A 22,557-nucleotide genomic window follows, 5' to 3' on the forward strand; every position below is an offset into this window, starting at 1 on the left:
GGGCAGATACCCTGATGAGAAGGATTGTGCTTGAGGGTGAATTTAAGGGGGCCTAGCTGGGCAAGGTGGCATAAGCCTGTAACCCCAGCTCTTAAGGAGGCCTAGGAGGGAGGATGGCTGGAGCCAGGGGTTCAAGGCTGCAGTGAACCATGATCACACCACTGTACTTCAGCCTGGGCAAAAGAGCAAGACCCCATCTCAAATAAATAAATAAATAAATAAATAAATAAATAAATAAGGGGTCTATTGAGCTTGCTAAGCTATGGAAAGAGGAGTATGATGAGAGGAAATGCAGGCTCTCTCAGCTGGGGACCAGCAGAAAAGTGGAGGGGAAAGCAGAGCTGATGTGCTGCATACCTGGATAGTTGTCTCAACTTGATGGGGAGAAATGCTCCTTGTTCAGATCTGTCACCTTGGTATGTAGCACATCATCTGAGGTAGCTACTATGTATGTAGTTCAATACATATTTGTGGAAGTAAACCTTAACATGTATTCCAAGCAAGAACCGAGGTCAGGAAAAGAAATGGAATAAAGTAAAATAGAATCTGATATGGGCATGAGATGAGTAATTAATCGCAAAAATAGAACCGAGGCCAAATGATAAAAGTTATTGGTATTCAGAGACAAACATTTGTTGTATTGCATTTGAGATGCCAAAGGCCAAAAGGAACAGAGAAACCACTGAGAAGCACCTGCTAATTTTATGAGGGAAGAAAGTGAAACAGAGAGAGGTGAAGTTCTCTTCCAAAGTATAAATAGCTAGTTAGGGGAAAAGAAAGAATTTGCACCTGGAAATGCCGATTTAAAACTGGAATAAGAACGAAAAGGCCAGCATCCTACCCCAGTCCCAGAGTGAAGAGAGCCTTGGCTTTACTTGCAGCAGAACTTGTTCAGGTTCCAGCTCAAATTCCTTTGTGATGCATGACAAGTCCTATAGGGTTTTCGCTTCTTGTATTATTTAAAACGTTTGGAGGATGATAATAACGACCCCCATTCCATCACAAAGTTGTTAGGGAAATTTGTGAGATAGTATATCAAAAGACTGTAAAAAATTTAAAAATTTGCAAGGGTAAATTATTTTGAATGTCTTTTAGTATTTAGACAAAAGGTTTCACTTTTCATAGTATAATTTTCCTTTATTGTTATTATTCTCATACAAAATCTGTGTCAGAACTAAAAACATTTTTTCAAAGTATGCTATTAAATCTCAAGTGATAAAGAAAATACTTGTGGTCTATACAGATTCACGTTAAAAAAAAGACTTCATGAAAACAATATTCTGCCTGCCAATCACATGGCAAGTCTTGTTTAGATAAGGTTTTACATTTTTTCTTTTTTCTATTTAAATTCTTTCTCATTTATCTATATGCTTATGGTTATATGTACAAGTTTATCTTTAGTTTCAAGTGTGGCATCTTGAGAAGTTTTATTGCCTGCTGGACAGGTAGGGTGAATAGATTTTGAAGAATCCTAATGATTTTCCCCTTAGGGAAGCAAAAGGCTGTAGATAATGGGTTCCGAGTTTTCCTTTAGAAGGACTTTGAGTTATTGTTCTTGCTACCATATCAATTAGGGGGAAAGGACATTGTGAAAAGAGGTGTTTCAACTTTCTCACTGGGAATGTTGATGAAAGAGTTGATTCTCCTCTAAAGGGGAAAAAAAAATGGGAAAGGTGGTGAAATAACATTGGCAGACAGATGAATAGCTGGCTATTGAAACCAAAATATGGAAAATAACCCAGGCAGCTAGCTACCTTGAAGGAAAATTATGTAAATAAACTTGAATTTGAAAGAGAAAAATGCTAAATACATTCTGAGAAGTCCTAAGAAAATAGGAAATATCCCAATAGATATCCTGAGAAAATTGAAATCAGAAGGAGGACTAATGATTATAAATCAAAGAACAAAACACACAGCCCCCGAGACTAGCAGGGTTATATATGGTAAGAGTTTTGGGGAGAAGAATCATGGGGAATACAGAAATGTTTGAATGGCATGGACGAGGGTATAGGTTATGTTAAAACATAATGAGAAGCCTCTAGAACTAGAATATCAAAGAATGGTGATTTACCCACCAAAGATAATGGTTTAGGAAGAAGATTGACACCATAAACATTCTTAGAAAAACTAAATAATAGAATCAAAACACTATTATTAAGAGAAAAGAGAAGATAACTAATAAGCAAGGAAAGACAGACAAATTAGAGAATGAAAAAATAAGGGAGAAATTATATAAGGAAAATCATCCGTCATGGATAATTGTTTGGTCTGGTTTGGTAGTATGTTTGCAGGTTTGATATTTTGTACATATTTTAAAAACTAGATCGCTAAATACAGTGGAGGTGAGAGGAAAAGATGAAAAAAAACCAAATAAAATCTAAAGTTATGAAAGAATTTTTAAAAATAAATTCAAATAATATTCAAGAAGTTTCTAAGTACCTAAGAGGAAAGTCTTCTTGCAACTCCATATGAAAATGAGGAAGAAGTCTGCTTTGTATGAAGCATAAGCATTTTCCTAGTTTAAAGCTATAAGGAAATTTGGATGACCACAAACTCTTAAGTTTTTTAAATGACTAGGATATAAAAGGAGAAAGCCCAAAGCAACTTGTGGGTGATGTCTAATGTTTTAATGTCTAATACTTACCACATGTTAAGTTCATCTCTGCTCCAAAGAGTTTTAAAAATACTAATATATAGGAGTATCATATAAAATTATTTTACTATTTGTGTTCTTATTTAAATAATCATATTTCTGTCAATATTGATATTTGAGCTCTTAAATTTGACTTTTTGTATCATCAGGGAAATGTCAAAGGACACTCAGAAAGTAGTTTTATAAAACTTCCTAGCGTAAGAACTTTGTTGAACTATCAAGGGAAATAACGGTAAATTAAAAATTCTTTGCCCTGGCTTTCATTGGTGCCTAAAAACCCAGGCCGAAGCATCAACTGATGCATTACCATCAGATTATTTACTTCACAGATCAGTGACTAAGTTTATAGGAGCCTGGTTTTCATGGAACAGCATGGATTTTTCTTTTTCTTTTGATATGTGGTAAGTATAAGTTTACAGGTGTACCTGTTTCCTGCTGTTCTGAAAACGCGACCCGGCTCTCTCTGTGACAGGATCACACCACAGCTCGTAGCCACTCTGGGCAATAATCTGCAAATGATAAAGTCTTTACAGAGCAGACCTGCATGTGTACTTGCAGAAAGGTCTCTGTCAGACACAGCCGGTGCCTGTGATATCTGAGAGTAGGTCAGCAGGACTGGCTCGTTCAGCAGCTCAGGAAGCCAACTTCCAAAGGCAGGAGCAGAACCCTCTGCGTGTGACTCTGATGGAGCTGATGGTCCTTCGGGCTTCCCTAAAGCCAATGGTACCAAATAAAAGAGAACATCATCTACCCTTGAAACTGCTACGTGGCTTTAAGAGGAAGAAAAATGCCAAGCATGGACCTTAACCCCCAGATGACAGCAAAATGGGCAGAAAGCAAGCCATCTCAAAAATGTCAGTAGAAATAACTTTGAGACCACTGGGAAATGTTTCAACTTGGAATAAAACAAAACAGTGTATTTGGCAAGTAAGCATGGGGTGTGGAGTGTTAACTTCTGTTCCTGAGCTAGGATTCTTAAAGCATCGCACACACATGACACCCTCACGGACACTGGATAAATGGGGAAGAATTTTCTTAGCTGAAATAAATAGCACTCATCTTTACCAAAGGAAGTTTCAAAGCCCGAGACCTTATTTGGACAAAAACATGAAATACGTTCTTACATAAACCTGGCCCTGGGCCATTTATTCAGATAAATCATATTTTCTCACTTTAAGTTCTTGAATTCTAAAGTTTGCGATAGAGAGGGCTAAAGAAGCAAACTTAAGAAAGATTAAATAGCATAATCAGGTAGCAGAACTTGAATGCAAAGTGCTCTGAATCCCAGGAACCTTGGGACTTCATTATTTATTTTTTTAATATCATTATATGAAAAAAGTAATTTATGCAACATTTTATGTTTGATTAAAATAACATAAATATGATAAATATACCTTTGTCCTTACTGATATATGTATTAAGCACTTTGAACCTGAGGAGTTTTTGAAAAAATGAAAAGTATAACCTACTCAATAAAGAAAAGACAAACATTTAAGGTGATGGGTATCCCAGTTACACTGATTTGATCTTTATAAATCACATGAATTTATTAAGTTAAAGCATGTACTTCCAAAATATGTACATCTATTATGTATCAATAAAAAATTTTAAAGCCCCACAAAATTGCTGTGTCAAAAAAACAACAAAAAAAGCATGAGCTGTTCAAGAAAACTAACTCCATTAATTCACAGATTTGTTTTATTTTAATCAAGCACAAAACTATGGCGGTATAATGGGGCTTGTTATTATTTTCTGTTGCAATTATTTGGTTATTTTATAATGCTTTTACCTAGATTAACTTCATTCTCTTATATGTTTTGTTTCTATATAACTTTGAGCCTATATAAAAATCACAATAATGTTTAAAATTTGATTTTCTGTCACCATTACGGACATTTAAGTAACTCTTTAGGAAATGACAAGTGAGAAGGAAAAAATCCCCATTTGCAGCAATAGCATCAACACTGGTAGAACTTCAGTATAAGAATTACTCTATAGTTTAAACCTTGTGACTATCTCCATAACCATCTATGAATGGATACATATATGGCTACAAATGAGCTTAGACTCAAGAGAGATGAAATCGGTCTCCATTCTATGTGTTTTACATTTCAATCTCCTTCTGCCCCTTGCTAGTGCTCCAGATTGCTTTCAGTCCAGTCAGACTCTACTTTAAAGACAAATCATGAATCAAGTTTAGGATAATAATAACAGTAGTTAATAGTAATTGGGCACTTATTTCACTCTGAGGTGTGCTAACTCTTCACATTTATTCGATCATTTAATCCTCACAATTCTACGAGGTACGTATCTTTACTACATTTTAGGGATCTAATATGCACCCCACACACATGCTGACATCTCTGAAACTAGGATGCATCCTCCAAAACAGAGGAGTCATTGAATTCTGCTTTCTTAGTTAAATATAAATTAATGGTGCATTTACAATTAACAATGTCTTAGAATGGAAGACACATAGCCCTTTCCTCATTTTATGAAGTTTTAAATTAAGTCTAGAGAGGTTGAAGAACTTGTCCAGGGCCACGTGACTAGAGGAACTTAGGCAGTCTGGCTGCAAAGCACACACGGAAAGCCATTCTTGCCTCCCAAACTCTTCTCCATCAGTCTCCCTGGCCCCTTTCCGGGGGCATTTCTCACAAAATCATAAGCCCTCCCTCAGGAATGAAGTTCATACAGTCTACATTTAAATCCATCTCTGGGTTATACAAAAATCAGCAACTCTAAAAGACCAGGAATAGAAAAGACTATTTTGTCTTAAAAGACAAGAAAAGGAAGAAAGAATAAGATAGGGGAAAAAACCCATACTCAAACAATCACTCCTGACTTTATATATATATTTTTTAAATTCAAACTTTCAATTTAAAGAACTAAACTTTTAGACCAGCTAAATTAAGAAAGAGATATTCATTTAATGAAGCCTCAAATGCTAATTTATGTTTGAGATTATACCCAATTACCAAAAACAGAAGAGTATAGACGGTTTTTCATATTTTCCTTTTCTTAAACTATAAATTTAGTCGATCAGAAAAACTCTTCTGTGGTTTTTGAGTTAAACGTACAATAAAAACATTGAGAACACAGCCGCTATACTATAGAAAGAGTATGACTACTAGCATTGTCTCTGGTAACTCTCTTTTCTTTCTATATTTGTTAAATCATTTCAGTAAGTGTGTCAAATAAAGTGTAAAGTGATATCAGTTGACAAATAAATGGCAACATGTTCATGTTCAATTTCAATTGCTGAAATTTAAAGCAAAGAACTCATCAAGCTTACATGTTTTTTACTGCTTATACAGATCAAATATTTGCATTTTAAAATATACTTGCTACCAAGTACATAAATAAATCTTGCTATAGTGTTAGACATTTTTACTTCTTAGAAACACATAGTTGCCTTCGTAAAAGGAATTTAGTGGAAGAATACTGTAAACACTTACTCTGGTATCTTCATGTTCGAAAGCATTAAATCCTTCACTGATATTAAACTTGTAATATCGTTTTGGGGCTCAGTTATTCAGGCAACAATCATTTATTAATTGACTGCCATGCATCAGAAGCTGAGCTCAGCACTGATATCTACAAGGGACCAGAATGGCGATCTTGCCTTCCAGGGTTTCACATTGCAGAAAAATGTGTAGATAGATAAAGATATCACAGTGCTGCATGGCATCATAGGCATATTAAAAAAAGAACTACAGGAGAAGTTGATTCAATTTATACTCAGTTGCACATAGATGCAGATATGTGCCTTATTTTCAGACTGTCTAAGCTTCAAGTTTTACATGATTACCTCTTATAAGAATTTTTAAACCACTAATCTGCTGTTTACTTCTTCTTTACTGTCACTTCTTCAGCTTATTAGTATCTTTGCTGATTGACTGCCTGTACTATTTACCACTCACACAAAACAAAGGGAAGGACATTTGAAGCTGCTTCTTCAAACACATTTTCAAATGCCCATACCCCCTACTCCACCTATTCCACTGCATGACAAATGGCAGCGTGAGCCAGTGTGGTGGCTACGTCCAGTTACTGGGGAGGCTGAAGTAGGAGAATTCAGCCTGAGCAACACAGTGAGACCTTGTAAAAAAAAAAAAAAAAAAAGAAAGAAAAAAAAAGACAGTCTAATTATCAAGATGAAAGTAAAAAATAGCCATTTTCATATTCTTGCTTTATTCTGTATTAGACTAAATGCCACAGCCCATTTCCAGCTCCTTAATGGGAAACAGGGAAGTAGGGCAACTTTCTCATGTTTATATTAAAACAAGTAATATATTCACTTGGCTTAACATTGTTTTAAGGTACAAAACATTTCAAAATATTTAAAAGCTACAAAGTACATGACCCCAGCTGACAGTTGCTATCCCAAGAGACAAGTCTTCCGGAGATATTTACTGATTATACAAGTAAATGTTATTCTTTTATCCCTTCATTTTCTCCCCCTTCCTTCCCTTCTTCCTTTTTCTCTCCATTCATTCCTCCCTCCTTCCTTTGATTGATTTCCTTTTTTCTTTCCCTTCCCTCCTTTCTTATTTTCCCTTCCTTCCTTCCTTCCTTCCTCCCTGCTTGCCTTCTTCCCTCCTTCCCTCCCTCCCTCTCTTAAACGTACTATACTATACTCAGTTCTTTCCTTTGACATTTTTCATTTACCAATATGAAATTTTTTCACACTAATAAGTGATACATTTTGCCATTTTTTGCAGCTGTATGCTATTTCTTTAAATAGATATATCAGAATATATTTTGTATTTTTCACTTATGAGTAATCTTGAACATATGTTATTTCAATATTGTAAGTATACTTATACTTAGGGCAAATTCTCAAAGGTGAAAATACTATGTTGAAGGATATTTCCAATTAGAACTATAATAGGTGTTACCAAACAACCAAAGATTTTGTACTGGCTCCAGTTGAAGAGTGTCTCGACACTCTAGTGAAAATATCAGACAATGACAATATCAGAATGATTTGTATAGTAACAGGAATATCTGGTTCTTAGCTAATTTGCCATATTTCAGGTTTCAGGTTTTGGTCTCTTTGCAGACATGATCAAAAGTTATCTGCTGAGTACAAAAGTAGAATGGAATAACAATAATGATTTAATCTTAAAGACACATAATGTGTAGATAGAAATTTTGATTCTTCTCCACCTCTGTCTTCTCTCATCTTCTCCATCATTTTGGCCACTGATGTTCAAAGGAAATCTGTCTTTAATATAGTTCCTTAACTCTAGGATTTGGATAATCTTTTTGCATGCTTTTATGAGCTGGAATTACAGACAGCAACACAATTCAGCCTCTTGCTGTGGAAACCACAAACTTCTAAAGGGCATTTTGCCTGGACATCACTTCATAGAGAATAAGCTCTGTCCCTTGGGCAACTTTAAGACTGCCTGCACGACTTGTTGCATCATGTGACCTTTGGCAGTAAACTGAAATTTAAACCAGAGACAAAACAGGGTATTTCACCTCTTAATAATGGAAATCCCTCCAATTTCTGTGAAAGCTCTCTTCCTATTATACTTCCCACTCCAGTTTATCATCTAAGCACTCCTGGTTTGACATCTTGTGAAAAGGGTCAACTTTTCTCAGAGGATCATTCAACATGGGCCAGGTGGCCCAGAGAGGATTAGTTCTCACTTTAAGAAAGAAGGTGGAGGGAAAGAATATTGGTTGGCTCCTTGTCTTAAAAAGTCTACCTGATAGACATGGGTCATAGGAACCTGCCCGTTTACTTTGTGGAACTCTTCATGATTCAAGAGAATCCCCACATTAAGATGGGTTTGTGGTGTTGGGTGGTGTGGTGGGATATAATGTATTATGGGATGAAATGTTGTCCAATATTTTCATGAGTTGTCTTGAAAGAGTGGGGGGAACAAATGAGTTTATGAACTAAACAGATCATTGTATCTTCTGTTACTTTGACACGAGAATTTCCTCAGCAAGAGAATCCAGTCTCTGAAGATCATTCAGCAACATCCTTATGCCTCTAACATGGCGGTACACTCAATGAATCATTGAGGAGTGAAATCAGAACATGAGTTTTCACACTGCTTTTCCTAGAACACTGTTTTGTTTCTTTGGGGAAGTCAGGAAAGATCTCTTTCAAAGAGACAGCTAATCTGGAAGCACTAAAACAACAAAATGGCTAGAAAAGCCAAGTTGTGCTAAATAAAAAGATGACACTGCGTGATAGCGCATTGCCTAGCCAATGTTTTATTAGCAAGATCTTGCAGCAACTTTGACTTTGGGAAGATGAGATGAGAGTCAGCTTAGGCCTTGAGTCCCATGTGTAATTGAAAAGCCAAGGAAAAAACAGTCAAAGGCTGGTGGAACCATAATAAGGGCTGAAGACCACCATCATTGATCAGTGTTGAGCTATGCAGAGAAAAAGGGAAGGTGAGTAATTAATATAATCATAAAAACCATTGTAAACGATAGACTAAAAAGTAAAAAGTCACTCCTGGCAGGTTGTGGTGGCTCACCCCTGTAATGTCAGCACTTTAGGAGGCTGAGGTGGGAGGATCACTTGAGGCCAAGAGTTTGAGACCAGCCTGGGCAACATAGCAAGACCCTATATCTACAAAAAATAAAGTCACTTTGAAAAACAGTAGAAACGAAAATGGTGGGAAAACACAAAGACAAAGGAGTAATGACTTTGAAACATTCCATCAAGGAGAAAGAATAGAAGGAAGTGCCTGTGATTTGACCAGGTAGTGAGACTAATGAGGGGCTAAAAGCACAAAAGAAACTGTGGAGATGTGAGAGACTGGTGTTTAAAAAAGTTTTTTTTTTTAAAAACCAAGCAGTGAGCTAGCTGCTTTGGTACGAACTTTCTAAAGAGTAAAAGAATAAATAGAAGAATATGGGGCTTTACTGTAAACCAGATCTCAGGATCTCACAGGCCAGTGTCTTCGCAGTACTGAAAATTCCACAGCCTCCCTGGAAGCTCTTGCTGTCAGCAGAAGCTTGTAGCTGGCTATGTTAAACACAAACAACAGCAACAACAAACAACGGAGGCTGCTGGCCCTGAGAAAGAGGATGCGCAATGTTTATCCTGGAGGAGAAACATTTTGCCACCCCACAAGATGTGGCGCAACTCCCCTCCCTTTCTTCTTGGGCGAAGCAGGGGAGTGACTGAGTTTTATCTCATGTTCCTTTTCTTATGAGGGATACGGGCCTCCATGCTGCTCAGGCTGACTTCTCATGTAAGAGGGGCTGAATCTGAGTCATTAGAAAACCACATATGGTTTCACTTCCAATGACATCTGGAAAGCAAGAGGTCAAATAGCATCATAGAGATGTCCTGGTGAAAACAGGGACTGAGCTAATGCTGTTCTCTTTGGGAGATTAGTAGGGAGTGAAATGTGGATGGAATTTTAGTGAAGAATTAGAATAATGTTTCTTTTCCTTTACTCGCCTTCTCAAATTACCCTGAAAAGGAGAGGTAAGGACAGAGAAAAATAAGGAAGAACAGCAGAAGGAACTACTTGAGGGATCACAAGAATTTAAATACAATCATAACCCTCCAAAAAGAACTGAAAGTTTTTCAACCTCATTTAAGTACTCACCTTGTGTCTCAGCACTGAGCGGATTCTCATTGACATTTTATATTTAAAGAATTTAGAAATAGTTTCTATACATTTTGCTAAAATTTGTTTCTCAAGGCATAATAATATTCATTAAATTTAACACGATCAAATAACATAAACCTTGCCACATTTAAACAAATAAAAATATTGTTGGTAATAAAGAAAGTGTATTCTTGTTATAATAGAAACAATTATGACCAATTCATACCCTTCCCAGAATTGGCACCGAGAAACGTGATGGCACAATAGAAAGATGAGGCAGAAAACATTCCCTCTCCCTCCCTAAACACAGAACAAGTTCCCTCAAGTCTAATCCCCCCAGCAAGGGATCCCACAGTTTTTCATTAATACAATACAAAAACATATGGTTAAGAAATAAAAAGAATATAAAGAAATAAGTAGAAGAGCTACAGAATTCAAAGAAAGCACATTCCCTAGTTATACCCACATCTAACTGCCTCAGAAATTTCAATGAACATCAGATGTGATTTTCAAGATGCATTTTGCTTTAATAAATATGAGCGAAATGCAGAGACTTCTCTATGGGGTAGTAACTATATTTTCTTTCCTTGTATTGAGTTATAATTGTATAGGGTTATTGTGAGGATTAAAATGGGATATTTGTAAACTGTTGAAGAACTATATAAATTTGTATTTCCAAATTATGAAAACTAATTCTTGCTGTTCAGGAAGTGTAGATATGGTTATAGAAGAAAGGAAAAGATAGATTTTTTTGGCCTAAGCGTGTATCACTCCAAAGATAAATTTGAAAGTTGTTTTTGGAGGAAAAAAATCCTGACATTAGCCTTTTAACAAAAAATCATTCTTTTTTTTCTAAAAGTAAATTCCAGAGAAAAGTAATCCAGTACTGATTTCTATGTGTGTGTCTTACAGTGGAATACAACATATGGGAAGAAATGCCCTGCCCAAAAGGTTCTAATTTTCTTAGAAAGCCCTGAGATCAGGATGAAAGATTGAAAAGAGGAAGAAAAGAAGGGGGGATGAAAGAAAAGTAAGGGAGGAGAGGGAAGGAACAAAGGAGGAAAGAAAGCCACAATAAGACCCAACAAGCAAACGTCTTTTAGCTTCTTAAGAGTAACTTGCTGTTATCCTGCATGTACACACTGCAGCCCAGCGCCACGATTTGGGCGTTAGCTAGTTTTTTAATCTGAGGCTTTGACTTCCTTTCATCTTCCTGAATCTGATCTAGTTCATCTTTAGAAAGTGCTTAAGGGACTGAGGAGCGCAAAGACTCACTCTAAAGAAGATTAAGGTAAATAACAGGTTGGGAAAGGGTTTTTTTTTCTTCCTTTTGAGTTCAGGCCTTTGAGAATATTTTCACACTTATTTCTATTTAAAGCCAAATATAAATCTTTTGCAGGAGTTGAAAGTCGGAATCATTATATCAGCAGGAAAGAGTATCCACTCCACATTCAACTACATGTGACGGCAGGATAGTGAGAGTAAAAATGTTAGCAAAATCCCAACCCTGTTCTGCCAAAGTGAGCAGTCATCCCTTCCATTAACACATAATTTACTGAGCACCTACTATGTGCTGTGCATTCACTGTTCCAGGCCTTGGAGATATAGCAGGAAACAAAACAGATGAAAATTTCTGCTTTCAAGAACTTGACATTCTTGGAGTAAAAGGTAATGAACTGGAGATGCTCTAAAACATCATTAATTTGTCAAATATTTGCTTTAAATGCTCTCATATATATGCATATTGAGTAAGTCTAAGAGTAAGACAAGATTTTTTGAAATTCTAGAAGCAGGAAATAAATGTTTTAAAGATCCTTGACCATTTAAGAAAGTTGGAATACATACAAAATATAAGTTTTAGTAATTTTAAAGCAAATCTAAAATGATTTTTTTAGTTTGAAGAACAAAAGTAGGTTATATAAAATGTGATTTTTTTCCAGAAATTTTTAATTTTTGGTAATCAGGTGCCATATAAGCAAGGAAGAAAAATATTTTTCCAACCTATTTCACGGGAGATGTGGGAATTGGAGGGAAAGTTTTTAAAAACATTTCTCCCCAACTTTTCTAATTTCATTTCTGTTGTGCTCTCATAAAGCCCAGCCCAGTGTCCTGTCTTTTACAGATTTTCAACGAATATATGTTGCACAATTATTTTGTCAGTGTGAGGCAAATTCTTGATATAGAAAACACCTCAAATGTATTATAGAGCAAAATATTTTATTAGTTTATGAGACTGATGTACTGCCTACTGTGCTAAGAAGGCACCATTATTTTATTAGTTTAAAGCTAAAAAATAACCATATGATTACATGGTTTACCTTTCATACCTTTTTAACCTCAAAAACACAAGTTTTCTTTTTGGAAATGGGTAGAACTTGCCTTCTATTGTTCAAAATTTATTGGAAATGATGACATTGCTTTATTTTTTAACCTATTAAAAAGATAGTTTTTATAAAATTGCTTCATTATTTTCTAACTCTAGAATTTCCATATTATTAAGTTACTTACAATATGACTAGCTCTTACTTAGCATAGTTGGAGAAATCAATGGTTTGCTTCATCCGTAGGTACAGGACAGAAAGATAATGCTATGGCAGGCGCAATGAGAGTCTGGGCAGATCCCAAACCAAGGAGTAAACATAGTTGCAGAGGAGCTGTGATCAGGGCATTGGGTTTATTTTGTGGTCCAGGAGGTGGAGAGTTAGAGGTCAGCCAAAGTTGATTACTAGGAGCCAAGCAGGGTAAGTGCCAGAGACGTGACAGGGAGATGGAGTGGAAAATCTGCAACCTGTGACACTAACTCAGGAATTGAAGGCAGGAATGTGGGAAGCCCAGTAAGACAGACAGCTCTTGTTCAGTCTAGCAATGCAATTTTAAAGACCTGGCCATGTACTTCTATGCATCGTTTTAAAGGCACTGTCAAACACCCACCTAACTGCTAGAATTAATGGATTTTAGTTTGGGGAGAAAGTAGACATTTTTCCAAAGAATTACTAGTGTGTTCAATGAGATCAATGACTGTATTTGTATTAGTTATCCATTGTTGTATAACAACCCAAAACTTAGCAGCTTAAAACAGCAAATATTTATTATCTTACCATTTCTGTGGGCTAGGAACCCAAGCATAACTTAGCTGGGTGTATCTGGCTCATGATATTTTAACAAGGTTGCAATCGAAGTGTCAGCTGGGGCTGCAGTCATCTCAAGTAGGAGAGTAGGAGAAGACCCACTTCCAAGAACACTAGCCTGGCTGTTGGTAGGCCTCTTTGCAGCCTGTTGGCCAATGATCTCAGATCCTTGCCACATGGGTCTTTCAGCAGGGCCGCTCACAATATGGCATCCAGGCCTCCCTCAGAGTAAGCTAGAGAATGAAAAAGAGCGAGAGAGAATGGGCAAGATAGAAGTCATAGTCTTTCTGACCTCATCTAAGAAGTGATATCCCATCCCATCCCTCTTGCCCTCTTCCATGTGTCACAACCCAGTGGCCATGTGCAGCCCACACTCAAGCAGAGGGGATTATACCAGAGTGTAGATGTTAGAAAGTGAGAGCCATTGGGAGTCAATTTAGAGCCTGCCTTCTACAGCACTCCACAAATAATTCTGTATCATTAGGTATTTTAGAACTTGAATAGACAACAGATGATCATGTAAGAAACAGGTGTTCACCTGCCTTAAGGCGAGAACTGCCATTATCTTAAAGTTTTTTCACACCTATGACTATGTTCTCTGAAATGAAATGGGTTCTTTCTATAGTTTTCATCAATTTTGTCTAACACACAGTGATATTTCAACCATTATCTCATCTATTGTCATATAAGGGCCAAAGTCTGGCTACCCTTTCCCCAAGCCGTGAACAGTAGTTAAGAGAAAGACTGCCAAGATTTGATCCTAGTTTTTTACTTACTAGCTGCTTGATGTTGTTGCCTCAATTTTCTCTTCTGAAAAGTGGAAGCAATAGTTTTACCTCACTCATAGTGTTGTAAGGATTAAATTAACTGTCTAGTACAGTCCCGGGTAAATGTTATACGATCAGTAAGAGTGAGCTAACTAAAGAAATTTGACCTGTCTTTTATTGACAACTTTTTTGGGAAAAGGAAGTTCATCTTTTTCATATGGTTTCCCATATGTCAGCCATATAGATATTTTTTGTTTCCCGACTTCCTAAGATCTTCATCAAATTAGTCATGCCGTTAGTGGCATAAAACTCTCCAACAGCTAAGCACAGTGGCAAGACAATAAAATGTGAGTTTAGACCCAGCCAAAGAGATTGAGACTTCAATTTGCTATTTCATATTCTACGGCTATATCAAGTCCTTCACTCTTTTATAATATATTTATATTTCAGACATTATTTAAAGGTATTTGTCTTTTCACTCTCCATGAAACAGCTAGAATTCAAAATAGAAAAATTCCTTTGATGTCTTCTTAGTTCATCCTTTATAGCCTTTGATTTTTTAAATGAAAAAATTATGCTTATTCTAGGAAAATGAGAGAGTTGAGATAAGTAAAAAAGAGAGAAAAAGAAAAAGAAAGACATATGCATTATCTCAATGTTAGTGATCTCTTAGTTGATTTTTAGAGCTTTGGATTTTTAATTTTTAAAAAAATTTATACTTATTTTAGAAAAATAAAGAACATAGATAAGTAAAAATACAGAAAGAAAAACAAAGGAATATTCGCTGATAACCCTAATATCTATAGGAAGCCATGACTAACTTGGGTCTGTCTTTCTAGGTATTTTTCTATGCATATATAAAAAATATAATAACAAGAAAAGGCCTGTTGGCTCATGCCTATAATCCTAGCACTTTGGGAGGCTGAGGCAGAAGGATTGTTTGACCCTAGGAGTATAAGACCAACTCTGGCAACACAGTGAGACCCTATCTCTACAAATAAAAATAAAAATAAAATGTAATAATAACATAAACATAATATTGTAATCTGTCTTTTTTTTTTTTCCCCTCCAAAGCATATTGTGGGTAAGTTGATTTACTCTAAATGGAAGTAAACCAACAGGGAACAAAAGCTGTTTAGAATATGAAAGAGAAGAGAATGGATTGAGTCTGAGAGCAGAGAGATATGGAGATAATAAGGCTGGAGAAGAGAAGAGGAGAGAAGCAAAGAGAGGGAGTTCATTTTGTTACCAGGGAATGCTGGGTTTAACTCTCCTTTCCCCGAAATGTGCAGACACTAGAAAACAGCTTGCTTTTGACCCTGGGTGGAAGAGATCCCTCCAACATGGAGATAGTGGCAGGTTTTCTTCATGTTCACATTTTATGAATTTGGTGACTACTCTTTGGGTATAGAAGGTGGTCCTTGAGAAAACATTCTGTTGAACACCCAACACACATACTTGCAGAACTCATTTTCATAAAGATCTCATATATGCCTCTTTAGGGGACCGAACTGAAAAAAACCAATGCCCACTAAAAAATATCTTTTCCTTCCAAAAATATCACCCTCAAACTGAAATCCATATAATCATCTAATATGACATTTTGTCTAACCTGGATGAAAGTACCAGTCTCACCCACTTTTGAACTTGAACATAGTAACAAACTTTCTAGTATTTTTAAAAAATAATCTAATACCCATATTTGGCATTTAAAAAGTGTATCTCAATAATTAGTTGCTTCTCTATTAAAGAAGGAAATTTAGTCTTAACTCTTTGAATAATAATTTCTGTTTTCCTTTTATAAGGGAAAGTTCCTTCCTACTTTCCTGTAGGCCAGTGATGCATTGTTCAATTTATTGAGAAGTCATTGAACTGAGACTCCTTAGCTGGTCCTGAGCTATCAGTCTTTCTCTCCCTTTCACTTTCTGCTGGTCTAAAAGAAATACATGTCTTCCTCTTTTATACGTATTTTTCTACTTTTTAGAATTCATACCCTTCAATTTATCTGATTATTGAATTTATTGGCATAGAATTGTTTATAATATTTCCTCATTATTATTTTAATGTTGATAGAATATGTACTAAAGTCTCATTATTCTAGAAGTTAGTAATTGCTGGGGATTTTTCCTGCTTTATCTTAGCCAATCTAATTACTTTACCAATATATTATAAATCACTACAAAAAATTGGCTTTTGGTGTCTTTGGTTTTCTCTATTATTTGTCTGTTTGCTATTTCACTGACATTTATTCTTGTCTTTACTATATCTTTCCTATGCTTATTTTCATTTCATTTCATTCTTTTTTAACTTCTTAAGGTAAAAACATATATTATTGACTTTAAACCTTTTTTCCTAATAAGAACATTTAGAGTTATAAATTTTTCTCTAAAGCACTGCTGTGTCTACAATTCCCACATTTTGATATATTGTATTATCATTCAGCTCTAAATACACATTTGTTTGTTTTCTTTGAGATTTCTTATTTGATCTATAGGTGATATAGAAGTTTGTTGTGTAATTTCCAAATCTTTGAAGATTTCCAGATATATGTTTCTTATTCACTTCTAAAGTAGCGTTGTTTTATTCAAAGCGGATTTAGAACTGTTTCAATTATTTAATATTTATTGAGATATTTTATAGCTTAACAAGTGCTCTATCTCTGTGAATGTCTCGTGTGCACTTAAACATAATATTTATTCTACCGTTGCTGGATGTAGAATTCTACAAATGTCAATTTGATTGAGTTTGTTGTCAGTATTGTTCAAATCTTCAATGTCTTTATTAATTTATGCCATTTTAAAAAAAATCATTTTCTGAGACTGGAGTATGAAAACCTTTAAGGACAATTGTGGATTTGTCTGTTTCTCCCTTCAGCTCTGCCATTCTTTGCTACATATATTTTGAAGTTCTGTTTTTAGGTGAATACCCATTTATGATTGCTGTCTCCTCTTGATGAATTGATCTGTTTAAAACTGTGAAATGTTTCCCTTGATCAATAGTTTCATTCTGAAGTCTACTTTGATCTTAATATAGACACAACTACTTTTCCTATTCTTATCTTTTAATTTTTATTTTTATTAACTATTTCTTAATTGACAAGTAAAAATTGTATATATTTATGGTATGCAACATAACGTTTTGGTATATGTATACATTGGGGAATATTAAGTTATTTAACATGTACATTACGTCACATGCCACTTTTCTTGGTGTGAACACTTAAAATCTACTCTATTAAATGGGCAACTTTCAAATCGACAATATATCATTAACTATAGTCATCATGATGTGCAATAGATCTCTTGAACATGTTCCTCCTGTCCAACTGAAATTTTGTGTCTTTGACTGACATCTCCCCAGTGAACCATGCCTTGGCCTCTAGTAACCACCATTTAACTCTCTGTTTCTATGAGTTTGACACTTTTACACTCCACATATAAGTGAGATCATATGGTATTTGTCATTCTGTGTCTGTCTTGTTTCACCTAACATAATATACTCCAGGTTCATTCCTGCTGTTGCAAATGGTTTCCTACTTTTTAAAAGATGAATAGTTACTCCATTGTGCATATATACATTTTCTTTATTCATCCAGTAATGGACACTAAGGTTGATTTTATATTTTGGCTACTGTGAATAATGTTTCAATGAACATAGGATAGGCACAACTTTTTTTAAAATTAATGTTTGTATGACATATATTTTACCACCCATTAATTTTAAACTATTCTTGTCTTTACATCTAATGTATGTCTCTTTTAAGCAACTTATAGTTGGGCCTTGGTCTTTAATCGAATCTGGGGAAATTTATCTTTGATTTATCTCATTTATATATAATGCAATAATTGATACATTGTTTATAAATATGCTACCTTGTAATTTTTTATTTGTTTCAGATTCTCTATAGTCTCTTCCCATTTTTTTCTTTTTTTTTTTTTTGGATTAATTGAGTATATGTTAGTATTTTATTTCATCTCCTCCACTGGCTTCTGGTTTATTATGATACTTTTTTGTTTTTGTTTTCTTTTGTTTGTTTGTTTGTTTGATTATTTATACTTTAAGTTCTGGGGTACATGTGCAGAACGTGCAGGTTTGTTACATAGGTATACACTTGCCATGGTGTTTTGCTGCACCCATCAACCTGTCACCTACATTAGGTATTTCTCCTAATGTTATCCCTTCCCTAGCCCCCCACCCACCAACAGGCCCCAGTGTGTGATGTTCCCTTCACTATGTCCCTGTGTTCTCATTGTTCCACTCCCACTTATGAGTGAGAACATGCAGTGTTTGTTTTTCTGTTCTTGTGTTAGTTTGCTGAGAATGATGGTTTCCAGCTTCATCCATGTCCCTGCAAAGGACACAAACTCATCCTTCTTTATGGCTGCATAATATTCCATGGTGTATATGTGTCACATTTTCTTCATCCAATCTATTATTGATGGACTTTTGGGTTGGTTCCAAGTCTCTGCTATTGTGAATAGTGCTGGAATAAACATATGTGTGCATGTGTCTTTACAGTAGAAAGATTTATAATCCTTTGGGTATATACCCAGTAATGGGATTGCTGGGTCAAATGGTATTTCTAGTTCTAGATCCTTGAGTAACTGCGACACTGTCTTCCACAATGGTTGAACTAACTTACACTCCCACCAACAGTGTAAAAGCATTCCTGTTGCTCCACATCCTCTCCAGCGTCTGTTGTTTCCTGATTTTTTAATGATCGCCATTCTAACTGGCGTGAGATGGTATCATATTGTGGTTTTGATTTTCATTTCTCTAATGACCAGTGATGATGAGCATTTTTCGTATGTCTGTCGGCTGCATAAATGTCTTATTTTGAGAAGTGTCTGTTCATATCCTTTGTCCACTTTTTGATGGGGTTGTTTTTTTCCTATAAATTTGTTTAAGCTCTTTGTAGATTCTGAATATTAGCCCTTTGTCAGATGGATAGATTGCAAAAAGTTTCTCCCATTCTGTAGGTTGCCTCTTCACTCTGATGATAGCTTCTTTTGCTGTGCAGAAGCTCTTTAGTTTAATTAGATCCCATTTGTCAATTTTGGCTTTTGTTGCCATGCTTTTGGTGTTTTAGACATGAAGTCTTTGCCCATGCCCATGTCCTGAATGGTATTGTCCAGGTTTTCTTCTAAGATTTTAATGGTCTATTTTGTTGATCTTTTCAAAAAAAAAACAGCTGCTGGATTCACTGATTTTTTTGAAGGATTTTTCATGTCTCTGTCTCCTTCAGTTCTGCTCTGATCTTAGTTATTTCTTGTCTTCTGCTAGATTTGTTTCCATTTTCTTAGTAGTTGCTTTAGGATTTACAACATGAATTTTTAATCTATCAGAGTCTACCCTCAGTATTATACTAATTTATGTATATGGTAAGAATCTTCCAGTAGTATACTTCCATTTTCTCCCTTCCTATTTTTGTATTATTGTTTGCTATGTATATTTTAAACACCATGATATTTTGTTATTTCTGCTTTAAAGAATCAATCAATTTTTGAAGAAATTACAATATGAAAAAAATTTTAGATTTACCTGTATACTAAACCATATCTGGCACTCTTTATTCTTTTGTGTAGAATCAAGTTTCCGTATATCATTATCCTTCAAACTGAAGACCTTCTTTATACACTTCTTGTAGCTGACGTCTCCTGGCAATGAATTCTCTCAGATCTGGTTAGTCTGATAATCTCTTTATTTCAACTTCATTTTTGGTAGATATTTTAACTGGTTACAGAATATTAGATTCACAGTCTTTTTGTTTATTTAAGAAAAAATGGTAATTCATTATTCTATTTCCATTATTTCTGAGGAGAAAGCATGATTATTATTATTATCATTATCATCACTATTAGTCATTGTTATTATCATTCTCCTGTAGGTGATGTATGTTTTTCTGTCTGCTTTTAAGATTATGTACTTGGGGACAATCATGGGCTCACTTCATTTTTGCCTTCTCTGCCAAAGTTCACTGTGCTGCCTGCTATTAAAGATCTGAATTGGTGATTTCATACAATTTTACCCAGGTGAATAGTCATTTATGTCTTAGCACAAGTTTAGCTAGTACTAGTCCCAATAGCATGACTGAGCAGAAGGCTGATAGGATAGATTTTAAACAGCAAACCAATAAGGAGTTTTCTAGGAATAGAGAGTTCCCAGCTTGGATTTTTTTCTTTTTCCTTTTCCTTAAGTACTAAGTCATTGATGATTTTAAAGCAAGGTTTGACTTACTTGGTGATATTATTTAGAATGTTTTGACTAATTATTGTAGCAAGACTATATTGAGATGAGGGGAAAAAGGAGACTTGCTGACCCACTAGGATGTTTTCAATTGTGCGGGTGGGATATAGTAAATACCTACACTAACATGAAGGTGCAGAGAAGAGAGAGGAGGGAGAATGAAAGAGATCCCATAGACATGGATGAGGCAAAAACACCCCAACCTGGAGAAGCTGAAGGGCATGAATTCTGACAAAAAGTAGGTAAATGCATAGGAAGAAGGAATACATTTATTTTAGGCCAGAAGAAAGTGAAAAGGAGAAGACTGAAAGCTCAGGGCCAACTGACGGATGTCATTTTGAGTCACTTAATAAATTAAACAATGAATCATTGGACTAGAGAGAAGGAGGAAGGGCACTTGGGGTAAAAGGAGAACAGGAATCATTTTTCTAATAGTAAAGATTACCTTTCTTACTTTAATGAAGAAACAACTGATTATTAAGGTTAAAATATAAAAGCAAAAAAGGTACCTTTGTATAATCCTTATACCATCAAAGAGGCAGAAGATCTCATAATAACTGGATGAGGAAAACCTTACTTATAGTCAGATCTTCACCAGTGATATATAGCAAAACCTCTCATGACATCGGGCATCTAGGCAACACTGCATCATGTCATTGCAGCTTGCTTATTTTTCTGCTGAAACATGTAAGTATAAGTTTGATTTTATAATTCTATTCTGTTTCTCAAATGGTTTCTGAAGGATTTTTACGAACGAGGCAGTTTCTAAAAGAAGCCAGTGTCTGGATGATAGAGGAAAGCTCAAAGGTGGCCTTTTCTGCAAATCTAGCTGGCAGATACATTTCAATCACTGGGTCACTGTATTCCCAAATTCCTAGTGGAATTAATGAAATCGAAAGCTGGGGAGCACATTACACCTCTCATTCAAGCCCCTCACTTTACAGACAATGGATCAATTAAACCATGGGTCGTTGGCCTAGAGAGAAGTAGGAAAGATACTGCTTTCTACTTCTCTCTAGGCCAATGATCCATGGTTTAATTGATACATTATTTGTAGAGAGAAGAGGAAGACAGGGTCATAGCTTCTCTCAGCTCAGAGATGTTACGTGATTGGTACAAGGTCACATAGCTATTTCTAGTAGACCCTTGATTAAAAATCACATCACATATCTACTGTTTATTAAGCATCCTGTGCCCAGTATTATGCTACATGCTTTGGTGTCACAATAAGTTCCACTGAAAAAACGTATCAGAGAGGTTAGGTAAATTGGCAAGGTGACCAACTAGTAAACGGCAGAGATGAGATTTGCTTCAAAGCCTGTCTGACTCCCCAGCCTATGCTCTTATCCAATACCCCACAGAGTTTTTCCCCATTCGTACCATACTTCTTGCCCAGTGTCCCACTGGTAACAATGAAAGCCAGAACTGACAGTCTTATCAAAACTTGATGGAGAGATTTGTAGAAAAACAAATGGGCAAGACCATTGAAACAGCTCACACTATTGTGCCTCAGATTCTGACACCAGGAAATCCAATGCTGGGGAAGAAAATGTAGGTTTTTCTCATTGGTGACCCCGCTGAAACCCTATACTTCCTCTTTCTCAGGCCACACTGCCTTGAAGAATTACGCATCTGGGCCGCTCACAGCATCCAATCTAAATTTTTTCCTACTCATAAATGGATTCCCATAAGATTGGTGTTTTTTCCAACTGAGGATCATGACCCATTAGTGTACCAAGAAATCAATTCAGTGGGTCATGACTAACAAATTTTTAATTAAATAAAATACACTACATTCTTTCCTTTATCATGGACCCCCAGTAGTAATATTTTAGGCTTGAAAGGGATTTTTCTTTATCGTATTGGGTGGCCTTGGGTAGAGGTGGTTTCTTTTAATTTTGATTTCTCTTGAATTAACATTCATTCCATATTTAGTTTACTGGAATCAGCCTAAATCCTGACCAAAAAAACTCCCTTGCAGAGGCTCTTTAAAAGAAGAGACACTGTTTCCTTATGATCTGTTTATATAATAATTAAACCAGGGTGCTGCTGTAGTCTTTCCATCTTTCTCCTTGCCTAGGGCCTAGAATCTATAGACTTCTCAGGTTAATTGCACCCAATCTAATTCCTGCCTCCTCCGTGCAAGTTAGAGCCTAAGTGTCTCCTCA

General features: G+C 35.7%; 2 long non-coding RNA genes across 2 annotated transcripts in view; both read right to left on the reverse strand.

Annotated features, from left to right (window-relative positions):
• LOC123573043 (uncharacterized) overlaps nt 1–3,356 on the reverse strand; it is a 34,414-nt gene extending 31,058 nt beyond the window's left edge. Inside the window, exon 1 of the long non-coding RNA XR_006697774.2 lies at nt 3,079–3,356. This is a non-coding gene — a long non-coding RNA (uncharacterized lncRNA). The remainder of the gene's footprint in view (nt 1–3,078) is intronic.
• Nucleotides 3,357–13,310: 9,954 nt separating this feature from the next.
• The window catches only part of LOC135970395 (uncharacterized), a 56,085-nt gene continuing 46,838 nt past the window's right edge, over nt 13,311–22,557 (reverse strand). Inside the window, exon 3 of the long non-coding RNA XR_012433410.1 lies at nt 13,311–13,609. This is a non-coding gene — a long non-coding RNA (uncharacterized lncRNA). The remainder of the gene's footprint in view (nt 13,610–22,557) is intronic.

Source organism: Macaca fascicularis, chromosome 4 (assembly GCF_037993035.2).
Source record: "Macaca fascicularis isolate 582-1 chromosome 4, T2T-MFA8v1.1".
Classification (NCBI taxonomy): domain Eukaryota; kingdom Metazoa; phylum Chordata; class Mammalia; order Primates; family Cercopithecidae; genus Macaca; species Macaca fascicularis.